We start from the raw sequence: 19,540 nt of genomic DNA on the forward strand, positions 1-19,540 counted from the left end.
TCTCCCTCTTCTTCCTTTCCCTTAAGGTTGTGCCCTGGGGGGTCCTCCTTTTCAGCCCACCTCCATTCCTGTGACCCAGAATCTGCCTTTCCTCCCTTCTCCCCAGCACTAGCAAGGGTCTTGCAGCTCCCACAATGCTGATGGGAAGAGGAGGGGAAGGATGAAGGCTCGCTGATGTTTTGGGGGCAGAGGAGGCAAGGAGAGGAGCATGGCTTTCTATGCCTGCTGCCAAAGAGAAGAATTGAAGATGCATCAGCTGCTGCTGGGAGAGGTGGACTCAACAGGGTTAAAAGAGACCCCAAACACCCTGGCCCCCTTCTTGGCAGTGGCTAAAGCAGGAACAAGTCAGCCACAGACAATGGGGCTGCCCTGCACATGAAAGTGATTTCCCACCACAGGCACCTGCCTGCTTTGCCCATAGTCTTAAGGGTCTTTATGTTTCCAGTTTCATTTTCTACCATTCAAAGTCAAGTCAGCTCAGCACAAAGGACCCCAGTGTAAAAGGAACAAGCCAGTATGGAAGGTAAAGTAGTGTAATCAAACACATGCTACTGTACATGCACATGAGCACCCAAATTTTTTCTTGGAAGTAAGCAGTATAGTGCACAGACTCCACTCTGGCTGCCTATTTCAAATCAAAAAGATGAATGTCTGGACTCACAAAAGCCTTGGGCCTGTTGGCCAGTGGTTGGATCACTGGAAGCTGTCTGCTGTGCCTTTCATTAAGATTTTCTGGTTGTGGCTGTTGAAAGAACTGTCAAGAAAGAACAAAGAAATCAAGTTTACCATCTAATGTATAATGAGTTTGAACTCACTTTCAAAGGTTTTGATTTTCTACTGTTCATAACATCAATACGCTTAAGCTTGAGCAATAACAAGGGTTTATTTCTCCACTATTTATTACCACATTGCCCAAATTGCTCTCTCCCAAAGTTACCTTACTGAGGTTTAAAAGCATCTTTTAATCTGCATACAGCATTCCTAACACACATTATTTACACCTATGGGAAGCAATAGCTAGCAGAACTACAGTTAAGTTTTTTTGAAGTTTTTAATGTTTGTCTAGAGATTAAAATATTTTTTTTAATCAAAAAATTCTTTCTTTTTAATACCCATTTGCTGACTGTAGTGGAGAGCCAAGGTGTTGAGTCAGTTACGGTTTGTTATTTCCTCTGAACCTATTCTAGCAAGAATCTGCAGAGCAGTAGAGATTGGAAAAAAAGAATCTGTCTCCCTTTTATACATCCTTCACACCTCTTTGTGGCTTATGCCATGAGAAGCCTTTGCTGGGATCTTCTTATGGACACATTACAGGGTCAGCAGTTTCTGTTAATTAATTAAAAACAAATACAAACCCAAAGTACAGATACCTCAGAAAAATGGCAATGGAAAAAAAAAATGCTTCTAATTGGATTTCACTGGATTCTCCAGCAGATAAAATAATGATATCCTTGTAGTTTCTCTGACTGGTAGCTTTTGGGAAAATATTTTTAATTGTCCATTTTATGGCAAAGCAAACAGCAGCCTCTCCATTCATCTATTGAAGGGATTCTGTAACATGCACTCTCATTAATTCTTTAGCAGCTTGTAAATTCAAATTTCTAATTCCACTTGGGTTTTTTTGCTTCTGGAAGACTATGATGGCTCACCATAGCTACTCTATCTCCACTATGCCGATGGGAGATCTCCAAAGCATCAAGTGTTTTGTTCAGGAAGTCTCTAACTTTCTGGAATTCATTGTTGATCATTTTCCATGAACTATCCAAGGTGGCAGCAGCATTCACATATTCCTGGAGTGGAAAACACATGTGATGTTTACAAGGACAGAGATCTGGGTTGCACTTGTCTGTAAAAGAATATAAATTAATTAGTATTTCTCTTTAGAAAAAAGTTAAAGCACATTAAAATAAAACAACGAAGAATATGACCTTGCACATGCTTAGTTTCTGAACAAGGTTTTATTACATTCAGATCCAGCCCTGCAAACTAGTCCTAGAGGATTAGCTACATTCTGGGCTACATGCCCCTTAATGCTGACTGAGGCAGAAGCCACATTCACTGAAGTTAACACAGAAAACTCTCTCTGAGCTAGTGACCCCCAAATGGGCAATTAAACAATAAGGCATTGCAATTAATAGAAGTACCACTGGATGCTCTAAGAGCTAGCCATACTGCAGCACAGATCGTTTCAGGAATGGTTCAGATTCCACTGTAACAAAACACCTACTGCAATTTTGGAATCGGTGTGTTCACAGGCTTGTTGGCTGGGAAACAACATATTTGATCGCATGAAGTAGCACTGAGGACTGAATAGGTCTCATCTTCCTTAGCTAAAACAACACAAAAGTTTTGGGTCTAGGCTGAGAGTCTGCAGTTAATGGAGGGTTCTTGAGCAAGTGATGAATCTGTGCTGACTATAAATGGAGAGTATACAAGTATGTATGTGATGTTTAGACAGGTAGGAGAAGATAAGATCTACTCCTGACCTATGCTGAGCTCTATTTTTGCTCCCCACAGAGATATTGTTTGAGATTTCTATTTTTAATGGAAACGCTCAGCCAAAATCTCCACAAAAGTGAATGCTCTTTGCAATGTGATGGGACCCATCAATTTGATGTTTCCTTGCATGGAAACCACATCGGCGTCACTAAAAGTTTAGCATGTGCTGAAATGAGCAGTCTGGTTTGGTAGGTATCTTACATCTCTAAAATTATACTTGTTCCATCAGTGCATTTAACACCTTGAGATAATCACATCACACTGCTGACAATGAAGCAAACTCTTTACCACCTTTCCTTTAAGTACAGATGCTGACGCTAAAATTCCCTGTGGATAAACTTGTTTTGTCTTTCACAGCTAGGAGTGAACTAGCACAGAAGTGAGTTGTGATGGACGATATATACTCCATCTATACTCGAATGACTGAGAAATAATTAAGAAGTAATTGAAGTGTTGATTAACAAGTAATTGAATTTCTGTAAGTGAGCTACTGGAGTTACCACAGCTTGAAACAGTTCAGTTCTTCTGAAGAAAATCTACTATTTCTGCATGTCTTTGCAGGAAAATACTATGCGCAACATGTATTCTAATACAGTGTTCTGCTCATTTTCAATCTTACTTGGCAGTCTCTCCGAGTCACATATCTGGGGTTTTATTGCATACAAATTTTTACCTAACAAATTCTGATTTAAAACCACACACTATGCATCCATTTCATCTTTAGGTAAACTCTGTGTTACCAGTCACATCTAGGATGAATATGATCCCCAAAGTTTATACATGGTATTTTAAAATAAAGCGTTCTCACCAGATGTTAAACAGCCTTTCACAGGAGTTTACATTGATAGCTGAAATGGAAAAGAAAGCAGTAATGTGGAATTATTCCATGGGGTAAACCTCAAGGTTGAAAGAGAAAAAAATGTAGGAAGAGTCAGAAATACTCTCAGCTGGTGAGCTGCCATGAATCCCTGCAGGACTCAGCACAGACAGAAATTCAAGGAACTAATCTGAGTTATGAGAGGCAGTCAGAGGACACAGGAGTTTACACAACCTTGTAAGAATCAGCAGGAAGTTGTTAAAGGCATGGCTTGCAAAAAACCTTATAAACACTGTTTTCAACTGACTAACATATCAGAATTTATTAGGTGTGGGGAGAGAGGAAGCAAGAAAGCATGAAAGGAAGTAGTGTGAAAAGCATAATTTTTTTTTTTTATACAATTAAAAAATTTGTTATCAACTCATGCTCTCAACTAACCATAAGGAGGCAGCAAGATTCAGGCTATTCTTTACCAGATGCCTTAGACACCTTCAGTTTTCTTAACTACTGATTTCCAGATTCAGGAGTTTCAATCCTGTAATGGCATAAAACTAATTCTGAACAGAAATCTGCAGTTCTGCTTGTAATCTTTCCCTTTCCCCTTCCACATTGCTTTGTTAAACTGTCAAGCTGTTCTCTTCTACATCTTTCTTTGCCTGTGTAGGTCTTTTTATTGACTGCAAAAAAAACACCAAAACCCCCCAACACCTAAGGAAACTAATTACCTTAAACAATTTCTCATTGACGGGGATACCATTAAAAGCAAAAGTGTCCGGAAAAATATCTAATTCACTCTACTTCAGGACTGCAGTCTTTAATAGAAGACATACTTGTGGTGGGATCTGGCTGAGATATGTGGCTCACTCTTTTCTTAGGACCTCGGATAATTCACTTGAAAAAGTTTCTGACAACGACTTCATTGCATTGCCAATATTATGTGCACTTGAAGATCTCTGATGGTTCAGATTTTTACAGCTTCTGAGGTGTTTACTCTTTTTGCAGGACTCTGATAAGCAGACCAGGTTGTGGACAACCAAGGTGTAGGGGACAACACCTCTGGCTCTTGCAGGGAAGTCATTGTCTCTGATTTTGGTGACATTGACTATCACACTTACCATTTCTCTTGTTCTTTCAAATACCTGAGGTGTAACTTCTGTGTGAAAATCCAATGCAAACACTATGTCAGTTGGTGGCACAAGGCATGCTGGCATACCTGAAACCAAGAACAGAAAGTCATGAACCACAAGGATTAATAAAAGTAGGTATTTTCTCACATGTTTAATACCATTTTGATCCACAGACCCACAATATACTGCACTGAGGACCATGACATGGAAAAATGTTGCTGCATGCTGAGCCACGCTTCAGGAAGACAGCGAGGTCTTCTCTGCCATTGCCTAGGTTTACTTGTAGTCCTGAACTTTTAAAATCAGAGCTGACTTATTTGAGCTCAGGAACAGCTTCAGATCAGGGTAAGGAAAAGACAACGACACTGCTGCGCCGCAGACAGATGCAAAGGGGGAAGTCTGTAGCACTTCATTTCTGAGAGTTTAGGGAAGGACAATCTTCTGGAGACACCATAGCTTCTTAAACAGTAACATTATTCACTGCACAGAGCTGTGCTTATCAGCTTATAACATTTACAGAGTTCCTAGCAAAGAAGCTTTCAAAGCGTACAGCTCATTTACTTGCCCAAATTCATGCCGGTGTTTTCAATGACTGCAGTTACAGCATCCTGCAAGAAAGAACTGGGATAGCATTTATGACTGGCTAATTTAGCAGGAAAGGCAGGACAGTCAGAAGCAAGGAATAAAGCATCTTAAGGAAAGAAGGGGAGATCAGGAATTGTAGAAGAATGAAAGAGCTTATCCAGTGTGTTCTCTCATCTGAAGCAGGATCAATATACCTGTACTATCCCTGAGAGACATTTGTATAGTAAGTTCTTATGAGCCACCAGAAAAGGCAAGTCTGCAGCCTCCCCAGAAAACATTGATATATTCACTTTTACTGATGATGACCCTTGCCACTTCTCTTTCACATCTGATTTGCATCTCCTTTGCTGTAAATTATGCATATTTATTCTTGCTTTGCACTTCACTTTTATTAATCAAGATACTGCTGAGAAGACTGTTATCATGCCTGCTGCTGTTCCTTGCAAAGATAACCTTTATCTTTAGGCTAAGTGAACTCAAATTATTCAGCCCTTCCTTATGGACCTTACTCAACAGCAAAATGGCACTCGGTGCCAAATACTCACTGCAGTCGGTCTGCATTTTATGTGGTTTGTGGCACCTAACAAACAATTGCTATCATGCTCCAAGTATACAAAGTATTTTCTTGTGTCTTCCATACGACAGTTTGGTCAATGCACTGCAGTGTGAGATCTGGGGCTTTCATCACATTGTGCTGTTGAGACAGATTTGCTTCCTGACTGTTGAAGCAACCAAATCCTTCTGTATTGCTGCTGCTGTTATTCATCTTCACTTGTACAATTCCTGTTAAGAGTAGTGACCTGTGTTTTACTCCTTTAAATCTCATTTTGTTAATGTCAGGGCATTTCTTTGATTTATCAGAAAAACTAAATTTCAGTGCACCTTCAGAATTGGGAACAGTGAGTCAGGTGATGATGGCAAGAAACTGCAAAAGGCTGAGAGGAAGTCAGAGTCAGAGGGTGGAAGAAGAGAAATCATTAATCTGCATTTCCCTAAGCAGCCTGAATGCAAAAGATGATAAAAGCAGGCAAAGTATATATTTAAAAGAAGCCCTCATTAACAGAGATAAAGCAAGGGCAGCAGCTATTTTTACAGAAATAATAAAAAGTCTTGAGGAAAGGCTATGAAATAGAAAATAAAGGGAAAGTTTCTAGGTCTTAGAGGAAATGTTTAATAGATTAACAAATGGTGAGATAACAGACAAGAAGTACAATGATTGATCTTCCTACACAACTGCTGCTATTGAGCTCTGCATTTCACATATTAGCTGTAATGGAGCTGTCAGGAGCTGGTGACACCCAGGTACCAGTTTAGACAAAAGCGGGATTTAGTATGTTTAGCTTTGCTTAAAGCATGTTATAATGTGAATAAATCAACTTTAAATTGTTGTAGAAGATACTCAGTTTCCCAACAAGCTAACCAAAAAAGGAAAAGAAAAATGGTGGTACTCAATAATATTTATCAAAACTCTTCTATCTTTAAAGAATAGTACTCCATTAGTAACATAGATTTTCCACCTACTAACTCAGTATGTTCCCTGTAACAGGAAAAGCTTCTGGCTAAAGTGGAAGTGCTGATTTATCCACATAATTCAGGATCTATCTTTAATTTTAATCTGTGTGCTCACATCAACAACATTGATTCAGTCCCTATTCTCCTTCTCAAGCCTAGAGAGAGAGCACATACAATTTAGCAGATTACATCAATATTTCATCAAAAGACCAGGAACTTGGTGTTTCACTCAGTTCAAAACACATCTACACATATCAAGCAGCTGACTAAACTAAGCTCTGCATCTGAAGTACAGAACTGGCTTAGGAATTTTGCACAAAAATATTGGACATTGTGACAGCCAATTAATAAACCTTAATTAAACAGAAATACTGATGGCTAATCAAGCAAAGCAGTCTTGTTAGGTTATCTTTAGTATAGAAGTCCCGCCATATATGTAAATGAGTGACTCAGAAAATTTGTGTGGTTCGGGTAAAGCATACAGTGAGCCTACAAGTAAAGGGCAGTTGAACTGCAAGGGCAAGGAGCTGACATTCTCACCATCCTTAAAAGCAGAGTTAAGTCAAAACAAGAGAAGTCAGACAGGTCTGGGCAGCAGAAAGACAAAAAAAAACCCCAAACCCTACGAAGCAGCATGGGATGGAGAGCCCAGCGGATAGCATTTAGCAGGTGATAGACAAGTTTGTAATGCCAAAGACAACCAGAGAGTGGCTTGTATGGTCACTGTGCAAACATAAAACAAGGTATCCAGAGAGGCTCTTAAGAAATCTGGAGAGGGCTCAGTGGTTGAATCATTATGTGGACAGCTATGATAGATTTAATAGTAGGAAACATGTTATGGATTCAAAACCCAAGCTTTTAAAAAGGAGGCAAAGGGCCAGGACTGGCACAAAAATATTTTCCAAAATAGTTTTCCAGAATCATGTACGCTGCCAGAAAGAGATGCTGTCTTGATGGGTGTAAGAATGGTGTAAGAAGGAAGAGCTGAAATTCAGTGAGTACAGGGGAAAACTTTGTAGCTTCTTCAAGAAAGATGGTCTTTGTGTAAACTAAAATGATAACACATTGCTGACAGTTAAAATTAGACAGGTTTTGGCAGCATATATAAAGGAAAGATTATGGAAGGGGAGAATGGATGTGAAAGAGCACAATATTTGCAGTGACATTACCTCTGGGTTGATGTCAATAAGAGCTCTGTATCTTCAGATTAAGTCTAATGCAGAAGTTGACAAAACTCAAAAGGGAGCCTGAAGAGACAGAATCCCATCAAAAGAGGGCATAGAATTTCTTACCAGAAAGGTGATGCCATCTGTGGAGTGTTAAAGGAAATTACAGAGGCTGCAATGGTGAAAAGCCCAACAATTAAAGGCTCCATGATGATGACATCCTACTGCTGTATGACATTTAAACAAAGATAACACTTTTAGATAACACATTCACACCAGCATATGGAAGACTACTATGAGGTAAAATAAACCTTTCAAAAGGTGTAAGTTACAGTAAAATGGAAAACAGAGAAAAAGAAACTTGGGAAACCATATGTAAAATACAGTGAAGCAAGGCAAAATATATCCTCAGGGAAAAAAAAGGCTGCAAGACATAAAAACAAATAATAAACCCTTTTTCAAATGTATCAGGAATGAGAATATGAAAGTGTCTGTATGGCTAATAATGAAGGTGTAAAAGGTGATTTCAAAGCAAACAAGACCATGGCAGATAATTGAGTACTTTGCATCTGGGTGCGCCGTGGAGGAGGTCAGGGAGGTTTCTACCCTAGAATCCTCTCTGTGCACACATAGGTGATGTGCCACAGCATCTCTCTGACTTAAACATCTGCTAAGTTGGTAGGAGAGTTTTCAATCAGTAGTAAATTGCCAAAAGCAGAAAATTCTCATCTAAAAGGTAGAAAAAATTAAAGCTGTGATTTTGCAATAACTCTAGCATGACTTTGCTGACAGAGAGGGCCTGTAAAAAACCCCAAAATTTATTTCTGTGTACAGGTTTCTGTAATGGGAGAGAAAATTATGTTTTTATTTAAAATAGCTTCCTGGATGGAATTCAGTCTTCCTTCAAAACAGACGTGTTTCAGTGTTAACAAGACTGTTATGAATTATGCAAATATTCTGAGATTTTAAAAGTCCAGCCAGGATCACAAATTGCCTTCCAGCTCTAAACTCTCATGGGGGAGCATATCCTGGACATAGAGAAAGCCCTAGCTTTGCTCAGGAAATTTACTTGTCAAAATTAAACCAGCCATAAAGCAGCCAGGTGCCATTGATTCTGGAAGAGAAAGAAAACCATTAGCTCTGCAAGTAAAGCTGGCAACAGCTCTGAAAGCAGAAGCAAAAGTTCTATTTCCACCTGTGGAAATAATGGTCCAGATGTTATTCTCCACCAAGAAGGGGAAAAGTAAAGTGTTAAAAATCACTTGTTTTCATCCTTCACAGTGATGAGGTTGTGCTGTACTGGTTGGAGTCTCCAAAAGACATTTCTTTTCTGGCTGACACCACTTTGGCACTCATACTCTAGATTGCAGGGTAGGGTAATGACTGAAATGAAACGTGTTTTGTTTTCTCACCTTATGATTTCCATTGCTCAATGATTTCTTCAAAGGATCAGGCTCAAAGGAGATAATTATGCATAAAACCATCATTTACACATATCTGTAAAAACTGGGATTTAAAGGAGGGAAACAGAGACTAGAAGAAACAGAAATGGAGTATTAATATGATATATTCCAAGGGTATTACATAGATGTGATTTGGGAAGAGACTACATCACAAGAGACTTTGCTGGCAAAATTAAGTTGTCAATATTCTTAGGTAAACAGAAAAGAAAGGGACTGCCAGAGAAAGTGGTCTTCCAAGGATTTATGGAAAGAAAGGACAAGAAGAGTATGGTTAAAAATCACAGGGGAGACAACTGAGCAAGCAAGTTGAGTCACAGACATTAACTTTGCTTTCAAACCCCACATCAAGGATGGTTGATATTCCTGTCACAGATGATCGTAAGGAGAATATTACACTTTGAAGGTATCTGGGTCAGATGGGCTAAAGTGCAAATGAAGTGAACTTCATAAAAGGTATCACTGCAAGAACAAAACACATTTAGTTATTTACCTCATTAAAATACTGACCACTGAATCTGAAATTAATTTATAAATACATAGAACAACATAAGTTACAGTAAATCCTAGAACTTACCATATGCAGTAGTGGTGGTGGCTAGGACCCAATTGTATTCTATTGTCTTCAGAATGTCAAATTTTTTTATTAAAAATATCAGCTTGGGCTCCCCACTAATGTCTTCAAGATGAGATTTACCTTGGAAGTTTTGTGTAAATACCTGATCTGTCAGTGATACGCCATATAGAGGGTCCATTACTGACATGGTTCATATGATCTCAGAGAAAGCTGTGCTTGTGCCAAAGTGGGCAGAATGCTTGGAAAACTGCTGGAAATGAAAGTCAGGCATGAAAATGTGAATGAGAGGTTGCCAGTAAATAATGTTCGCTGGAAATAGATTCTACTTAGGAATTCAACACATCAGTAAGAAACAAGGCCAAGTAATTTTGCTAGGGTTATGTAAGGCCAGAGGAATGCCTCAGCCCTTCTGCTGATCTCACTGCTCTTCACTAGGCAACTCTGCATGATACTGTATTTGTCCTTTAATGACAATTCAAAATACTATATTGGTCTTACCATAGCACAAAGTGCAGAGCTGAAATCTTTGTAATGCTTCATTATATAGTCCACCACAGACATTTAGCACCTGAAACAATCCAGAATCATCCATCTAGAAAGAGAATATTAAGAGAACAAGTAAGTACCACTGAGTAAGTGCTCTATGACCTCTTGCTGTTGTTGAAGTGTAAATTTACTGCATAAACTTGGCTCAGAAGACCCACTGGTGGGGAGGACAGGGATACACGGTAGACACTGCACATAGCCTAGTTGTGGTAATCTCATATAGAATTGTTCCTCATTAAGCTCTAAAATGAGATAAAATATTTTCTAGTGTATTGTGAAACAAACAAAATATGTCATATCTGTGTCTATGCTAGATCCTCAGTTGACAGATCCCAGTGGAAATTCTGCATTCTCAGAGTGGGATAAAATGCATGACATATAGAGATTTTAATATGTAAAATCAGGTCAAGTAAAAAAGCTTCAGCTAGAAAAATCTAGCTGAAAATCTATCTACAGAAAAAGCAAGCTAAGCAATCTGAGTTGATGGCTGTGTCTCTGACATGCAGTGACCCCTTGCAAAGTTGGTACCCATCTAAAACACTACCAAGGGTTTCTGATACCAGGTTTCTTGTCCTCTTTAAAATATCACTTCAACGCTATGATTCAAAGCTGTTTCTTCTCAAAAGTACTTTAAAAGTTACCGATGGACACAAAAGGAAATGAAATCACATTATTGACAAAAATCTTACATATTTCATAAACATTTATCCATGTGTTTAGATATATAAACTTATATGTATACATTGTTTCCACACATTATTATATATTACTGAACTGTGAATAAACTCTCTCAAAATCTGCCAGTGAAGTCTGCCATGAAGCAACCTGCCTTCCTTTCCTTCTTTCCTTTCCATCCTTCCTTCCTCACTTCCTTTTTCTTTCTTTCTTCCTCCCTCCCTTCCTTTCCCCCTATCTGTGATTACAGTTCACCTTTCAGGAGTTACCACAACAAGTCTTCTCTTCAGAATAAACAAAGGGAAGATTTTCGAGTTCAGTCATAAATACAGGGAATGTAATGACCAGAATATCAATTGTCTGGGTCAAACCCCCTGGGAGACTTCCAGGTAATTTGGTACCAGCTTTTTGGATCACTTTCATCCTTGCTTATGAACTTCATCTCCAGACATCTGTTATTTGTCCTTACAGAAAAAGCTGAAACAGAAAAACTAGTTCTTTGGTTTTGCCAGTGCCTTGTCTTGAATTTGCCCTCTCACACCACTTGCTCTGCTTTAACAGATGCTACTTGAAATTCACTTCCTCACATTTACAGGAGCAAGAAAGACAGCAAACTTCCTATCTGCCTAGGATGTAACTCCTCACACAGAGGAAGCAGCAGCAATGATCACTGGCACCTGGTGATCTGCAAGGCAAACAAAGTTTAAATCTGTGCTAGATCCCAGAGTACATATACCTTAACCAAACTACATAATCTTTTATAGCTACATTTTAAAGTGATTTTTTTAATTCACTTGTTTTAGAAAGAGGTCACACCTTTTTGGATAAAGACAATGAATGCTTTAGGAAATACATAAAATCTAAAAATCTGAAAGAAGTGGCAGGTCAGATCCGGCTGGGCTTGCCCTCAAGAGGAGGCCCAAGGCATATGCACAAGAACAGAGATAGTCAGTAAGCTTCAGTTTCTCACCTGTAAACCTCTAAGCTGAGCACGACACTTGAGGAAAAGGAAGAGTTTTCCATTTCAGACAACTCATCTGCAATAGAAACCACAGGAATGGGATTAAATAATTCGATCTTAATGAGAAACACTGTCTCCCCTTTGGGGTTTTCCATGAGTCCTAATGTACCTAATGTAGTCCTTTAATAGACTATGCATGACATGGAAGTCTTTTTCCCAGATAACATTAATTATGCAAGTCAGAAGAAAAACCTAATAGGCTAAAACGATCTTGGACATTGCTCCATGAGTTTCAACTGCATGTCAGAGAAACACAACCTAATAATTTTTTTTAAAAAACAGTCTTACTTTACAAGGTAGGGAAGAAAGGAAGAAATATATCTGTTAAATTCATAAAATCCTTCCTATGCAACAGTATAATAATTTCTGCAAGGTCATAAATTATTTTTGGTGAATGTTAATGCAATATAAATCAATAACTCCATTTTCTTAATGTAAAAATCTTCCATTTCTTGCTGATAATTATTTTTTCATATATCCCTTCTCTCATTCCTTATCAGACAGAAAAATAATTTACTCTCAACACAAAATTTATAGTTATTGTACAAACTTTTCTACATTATTCCATAGAAATACACCCTCACTTCATAATATACTCTTTAATGCCAAGTATATGTCACTGAATTCGGAACTTTCTTGGACATTAATCATACACAAATTACATTTCCCTGTAAGACCACTTGGCAGTATTAAATTGGGTGCTACAGTTATAAAATCCTTTCTAATATTATTTCTTTATAGCAAGTATATATACCAGAGCATATCATCCTTTCAGAAAGTAAACATCAGAATAATAAAAATTAATCCCTCCTATACTGTACTCGCAGTAATAGCAATTTATTTTAGAAGATAAAGTCTACCTGCTGTACTTGTACAAAATGCCTTATTAAGAGCGATGTGACTACTAATTATTTTGAGTCTTATTACTTAAAATACAAGAAAAAGGCAGAACACCTCAGAACATGTTTTAAATTTTCATTAGCTGCTCGATGGGAACCATTGATTCACCTCATACTTTGCAAGAGAAACAGTGTGTTGGCTTAAGGATTTTGAAGTTACCAGTGTCATCTACCTTAATAACATAACTCTAATACAGTTATTGCAACAATGGATAGGAGAGATTTGCAATGTGGATCACAACATCCAGCCGAGTAGCCAGGCTACTCAGCTGAACTATGTCTTCCAGCTCCAAAGACCTCCTATGCTCACGCTGTTCCAGTTTTTCCTTTGTGAAAACAGTGCATGAATTTTGTCAGATGCATTGCCTCACAGTATGTCTTTTCCCAGTGTCCCTTCCCTGCACTGTGCTCCTAAGGCAAGATCACAGAAGCCCAGTTATCAGCCTTTCATCCATTTTCTTTAGAAAAGTGTCAGAGAAAGGGCAATAAGATCACAAGCAGAAAGCACATCAGGTGGGAATGTTCTCATGTTCTTGTGAACTTATTTTGTAAAGTGAATGTGCATTCACTCATAGGTAAAAGTAGGACAGACACATCTACTTACAAGAACATTGCTCTGCACCAGAACAGACAAGCAGAGACATTTTACATTTTTTCTCTTGAAGCAGAAGCTCCACACCATTCCTTCTTCACTCAGTTCCTCATTACAAGGAACCTCATCCAATATGAGGCAGCACGAAGCAAAACAGGACACCTAGCAGACATGCAGCCTTGAGACAGAGTACCCTCTTAACAGTTTTTTCAAAATGATACCTCATACGTTCAACTTCCCAGAAGCCCATGAAAGCAGCAGCAATGGAAGGACTTAGCACCATTCTTGATCATGAACACCTTCACAAATGATAAGATGATGCTAGATAGAAATGTACCTTCAAGATGCACATCTCCACATATCATGAACACTGGTCTGTTTTATACATTTTGTGTTTAAACATCCACCTAGGGGTCTTTGGCAAGACAGTGTTAGTATTGTGATTTAACCTCAGCCAGCAACTAAGTACCACACAGTTGCTCACTCCCTCCCTTCCCCTCCCCCATTGGGATGGGGGAGAGATTTGGAAAAGTGAGAAAACTCATGCATTGAGATAAAGACAGTTTAACACAACACAAAAGGAAGAAAATAATAATAGAGAAAATAATTTCCTTATGATTCCTCTTTCAGTTTTAACTTTACTCCTTTTTCTCCAGGTAAGCCATATCCAAAAGCACCACCTTCTCACTGTAAACAGACCATTTTTATGTTAGTATTTGCATTTATACTCTTCTTGCCTCTATCTGCACCTTTTTTCACTAACTGGGTGTTAATTTATATGCCTTGGAGTACAGGAATCACAGTAAGTCTGATGTAAGAAAAGGGAATACATTGGGGAGGAGCAAGATGACTTCTACTCTGTTTCACTTCATACATATGCAAACTGTGCCCCTGAACCGATCCAAAGAGAAGACAAATCTTTGCAGTCCATGGGAAGTAAGGTCTGAAAAGCAAACACAAGGGTGGAATTTAGTTCTGGTTTGATGCACAAACAGGAGGAATGGTGGGAATATGTACAACATTGTCTCCAAAGCTGATTGAGTCTAACATAAGGGAAAGTATTACAGGTAGAGGAGAAACTCAAGCCCACAAACAAACAAACAAACACAAACCCCAAAAAAGCCCCTCCTGCAATCATTGACTACTCTGAAAATACTGCTGCACTGTCTCTAACTGTACCTCAGAGCAAATATTTAGAAAATCTAGCCTCAAAAGCATTTTTATACTACTACTTGAAATTGATCAAACTCTCGTCTATGCTGTCTTCACAATCAGCAAAATTAGAACCAAAATTACAGAGTATCAGAGACACAAAGATTCAAATTCAAAAACTAAAACCACATGGTCATTCTCTATTTACTAACTCAAATGATATTTCTTCCCAATACTATTAATAGAAATATTGTGATATTACAGTAGAATGTACCAAAGGTTTAGGGTCATATCTGCAGTTGTAATTCACACCTGTATACGTTCAGAATTAATATAATTGTTAGGAGATTCAGAGCAAAAAGTAGTTCAAAATTTATATTATCTCAGTTATTCTGAAAGAAAAAAAATCTATATTCTCTCTGTTATTACACTTGATATCAGGCCTTAATTGACCAAACTGAAATTCTTCTTGAGTTACATGTCTTTTAGGACAGGACAGAACTCCTGCTTTAGGCCTGGTGTAGCCAAAATAAGCAGCATAAAGATGAAAAAAGAAAGTACAAACTTGCCTTCCACACAAACCATATGGACCTCTTTTTCCTTTGGGTCCTAGATCAATTGGTTGTCCCAATTAAAAAAAAAAAAAATTGAGTAAACCATCCCCATGCTCATTTGAGTCATGCTTATTTAAAGGGATACTGTGAATTTCAAAATGAGGTTCTACGAAGGAAACCTGAATTAATGTATTGAACGTCCTTCTTCAATTCTCTACATATAGACTGAAAGGAAGATTTTCACAATATGGGCAGACAACTAGGTTTTTCAAAGAATATATGAATTCCAAACCAAAGAACAAAATATTTCTAGTATCAGGTCAAACAGCCTCTATTAAAGGATGAGAAATTATGAGTATTGAAGGGGTAAAATCACTGGCTCCAAACAGTCAGCTTACAGTCTCACAATCCAATTCCAAAGGCATGGAAGAATTTCCTTCATCCTTTGGAATAACTAGCTGACCATACCAGTTGACAAACTTCACACACTCATCCACAAATATGAAAGGATTTGCTAATCTGAAAGAAGATAAACCAACACTATTACCTTCAAGCTACTTACGATTTATAAAATCAGATAAGCAGCCTTAAACCCAACTTCTGTGTTAAAACTTTGTATTTATCCTTTACTTAGATGTGCAAATGCTAGACTGAGTGATCTTACCCAAAGGAAGTTTGTGTATATCCTGAGACACCTGAATTTATGCCTATGAAAATTATGATTGTTTACTTTTGAGATCTCCTATGCAGCCTAAAATGCAGCAATAAAGCATTTCAAATATCTTACACTTCCACCATAAAGATTGCTACTTTTAATTTTGTCAGGTGTTTGTCTTTTGGATTCTTGGCTTATCATGATTCTGAAAGTTGGAGTTAAAAGACAACACTGAAACGTTACTATGATACTTCTATTGGAATTCTTCAGGTCTCTGGTTATGTGAAGCTTTCCCCCACACCCTTTAATAGCTATTTTAGTCTGGCACAGAGCTTACCATTTTTTTTCAGGAGGAGTAGATCAAATAAACATGAACTGGTTAGGTCCTGAGGGAAGAACTACACAACACAACACGGTTTACCATGCAAATGATACCAGCCTTAAACAGCATTTACAAAGACTTTATCAATTTACAGAATGAACAAACTATCCAGGGTGGTAAAAGTTACATGTAAAGGTAACAGATTAAACAAAATTAATATAAAACTTTGCTTTCCTGAACTTTCTGGTCCACACTTTGGCAGAAAGAGGCTTTTCAAGTAAGTCCAGACCTAAAAAGCTTACACTTTTGAAAAGCTCTGCGCAGTGTGGTCAGAGCCATTACTAACATGCACACTTTGCTGGTTGTGCTTTCCGAGTTCTTTTTCAATGGAATTTAAGTACCATACAAACTGCAATCCAAAAAGGAATGATAAAGCTTATTTAAACTTCAATACTCCATTGCTACTCAGATCAAGAGAAGGATCCTGCAGGCATCCCTTGAACCTTTGCCTGGGAAACAGGTCAAGATGTGGATTCCAGGAACAGAATTGACAAGCTATTTTTAAATCAACAACATTAAAAGAGGGAATTAAACAAAATTAATACAGTAATTTAACTAAGGGAGCCTTACTTTAATTCCTGCTTTCCCAGGAGCTCTGGGAGTTCCTGCCAGACCCAAAGCTCCTGGTTCATTCTGAAATAAACGAAAGGAGACAAACACTACAACGTAAACTAAGAAAACAGAGAAATCAAACAGATTCTTTCTCAGGCTGGACTTACTTTTTATAAAAATTGACTAATGCCATAAAATTTGTAGGCTACATAACCACTATTTATGCCTCCTTTGTGCCCTCCCCTAGAAAGGAGCTCTCAAGGTTCCAGGAAAAATTCTGATCTTCCGGATAACACACAAGATGATGTATCAGTAAGATCAGCTTCTACCTCCACTTCAAGCTTCCTGTTTGATTCTGGGATTCATCTGCAATCCACAGTTGAACAGAATTACTAAGAAACTAAACTGGAGGAAACTAAATGGAAGAAAACTGTAGGTGCTAATCTATTACTTAATGGAATAATTTGGTCTTTTTTTTTTAAGTTAAGGACATTGATAGAATTTGTCTTGAAAGTAGGTCAGAGAACACGACCCTATTTTCTTCAGGACTTCAATCCAACTTAGGTATTTTTGATATAACAAGAGTTTTGGCTTAAGCAAACTGCCACATCCTTTAATGCCCTTTCCCTGAAATATCTGGCTGCAGAATTACAATAATTAACTCATATAATACCAACTAAATGCTTTCCTCCATGCATTTGGCAGGGATTAGTCAACCAGTGTAGACAAAACTTAGCTTCCTAGTTGTGAAATAGCACACTCCTTCCTTTCCCCTCCTTTAAATAGCAGAAGCTTTAAAAACATAGAGGACATTATTACTTTCATTGGGATAGTGCATTTTTTGTAGTCTTCATCATGCCAATCTTTTATTCTGTCAGTTCCAAACAAGTGCTATTATTTGTCCTTATAGTCTATATTTAGCAAAAATATCTTAGCAAAATTGCTAGCAGCTGTCCATCAACATAGCCATTCAAAAACCTGCAGGGCAAAATACTGATCGCTATTACAGGAAAGCCTCAATGGGAACTTGGCTTGAGCAAGCCAGGTTAGCATCTTGGCCTCCTATTTGCAGCCAAAGAACAGCTGCCACCTTATTCTAAAGAAAGCCATAGTATTCTAAAGGTATTCTGAGGAAAATCAACACATGTGGGATTTGGATGATACCTCAGAGCAAAGGCAGATCTACCCTCCCAGCCCTTCACAGCTGGCTTCTAGAAGCTGTCACCAATGCCTTCTCTTACTGAGCGTGACCACGGACCTTTGTACGTAACAGAACTCAAAGGCCAAAACTAATGTATTTCTGAAGAAGCACATGCCTTTTTTTCATTTTTTTTAAACAGGTGTAGAAAATGCATAGACAGGAAGACAGAGTCCACTCCATTTCTTTGGAACCTTTTTAGACAAACAAGTCTTATTACAGGGTAATGAGGAAAAGTATTCTTCTGTGTTCTCTTTACAATGGACACAGTGACAAGCACAATTTTCACTATACAGGACATATACTTGGAGATTTCTATCATCTCTCAGTGTATTTACAAATGCACGGAGTGTGGCTGGAAATTGGTTTGACTATATGCTAAGTAAGGCTTACACTAGTGAGAGTACTGCATCTAGGGATACTACCCATAAAGCTGTCAAACAGCTGTAGTAACTTTATTTCTTTTACAACAGCAATAAGGAAAACCCAGCAACACAGAGTGGTGTTCAGTGGATGTAGGTGAGGGTTGGAACGGTGTGAATTAAATATTTGCATTCTAAAACACAGAGTAAAAATATCAAAAATTCTCTGTATCTTGCAGATCACTGAGTTCCTCAGGTAAGGGACATCAGAATGGGCAATGTCTCTCCAACACCCAGACCAGCATATCACATAATATGTGATACAGAAATGAAAACTAGAACAGTTAACTTGAGTGAAAAGATTAAATGACCATAGACTAGAATAATTTCAGATAATAATGTCATGAAAATAGAAGAATAAAATGTCTTTCCGTAATATCGGATTGTGTTTTCAACTGAAATGCATCAAATGACATGACATCTAGTATGGAATATTTTAGATTATAAGGAAATTGAGTAGTTTATTTCCAAACAAAAGTGACTTGATATGGTCAGATAATAAAAGTATTATTGACAACAAACAGCTTTGTAGATATAAGGAACTGTGTAACCATGTGAAATTCATTCCTGGGGGAAAATGATATTACCAGAACAAGAGGCAGTTTCCTTGTGGTGAATTACAGCAGGAAAGAAAGTGGGACCAAACAAGGTCTAATGGATTAAGCAATCTGACTAGGCCTTTGCTCTTAATGTGGTTCTGTGACCTGCTCTGTGCTCCTGGGAACGTCTACCATTGGCTTTCTGCTTCTGCCTCTCCTTCTTCTGCTGCTGATTAGCCTGGGACTAACTATTTGGATCTCAGATGTTTTTCTTTCTAACAGGGTGCACCTCCACTTCCTAGAATACTGGCAATTCTGCTATAGAGGGAGGAGAGGAGTCACTAGAGTCATCATTAAGAACACAACAGCAGTCCTGAGTGTCATATACCAACACACAATGTATTGTATAAAAATATTCTGAGACAAGATTTCTTTAAGAAAAGGTTTTCACATACTAGGCCAGGAAAAGAAGTGGTCAGACATGATTATTAGTCACTAGCTGGTGGTTGTGATCCATCTCACACAGCATGACGATTTGAGTGCTAATTGGAAGACAGGAAATCAATTCCCTTTTTGGTCACTGAACACCACATTTGCCAATAAACACAAC

The 19,540-nt window shown here is 38.1% G+C and overlaps 1 protein-coding gene across 1 annotated transcript in view; it reads right to left on the reverse strand.

The window, feature by feature from the left end:
* The window catches only part of COL6A6 (collagen type VI alpha 6 chain), a 109,792-nt gene continuing 90,252 nt past the window's right edge, over positions 1 to 19,540 (reverse strand). The window contains 1 exon segment of the mRNA XM_080383225.1: positions 1 to 19,540. This exon segment is cut by the window's right edge and continues 13,308 nt beyond it. The gene's annotated coding sequence lies outside the window, so the exon portion shown is untranslated.

Source organism: Falco punctatus (assembly GCF_963210335.1).
Source record: "Falco punctatus genome assembly, chromosome: 4".
Lineage (NCBI taxonomy): Eukaryota > Metazoa > Chordata > Aves > Falconiformes > Falconidae > Falco > Falco punctatus.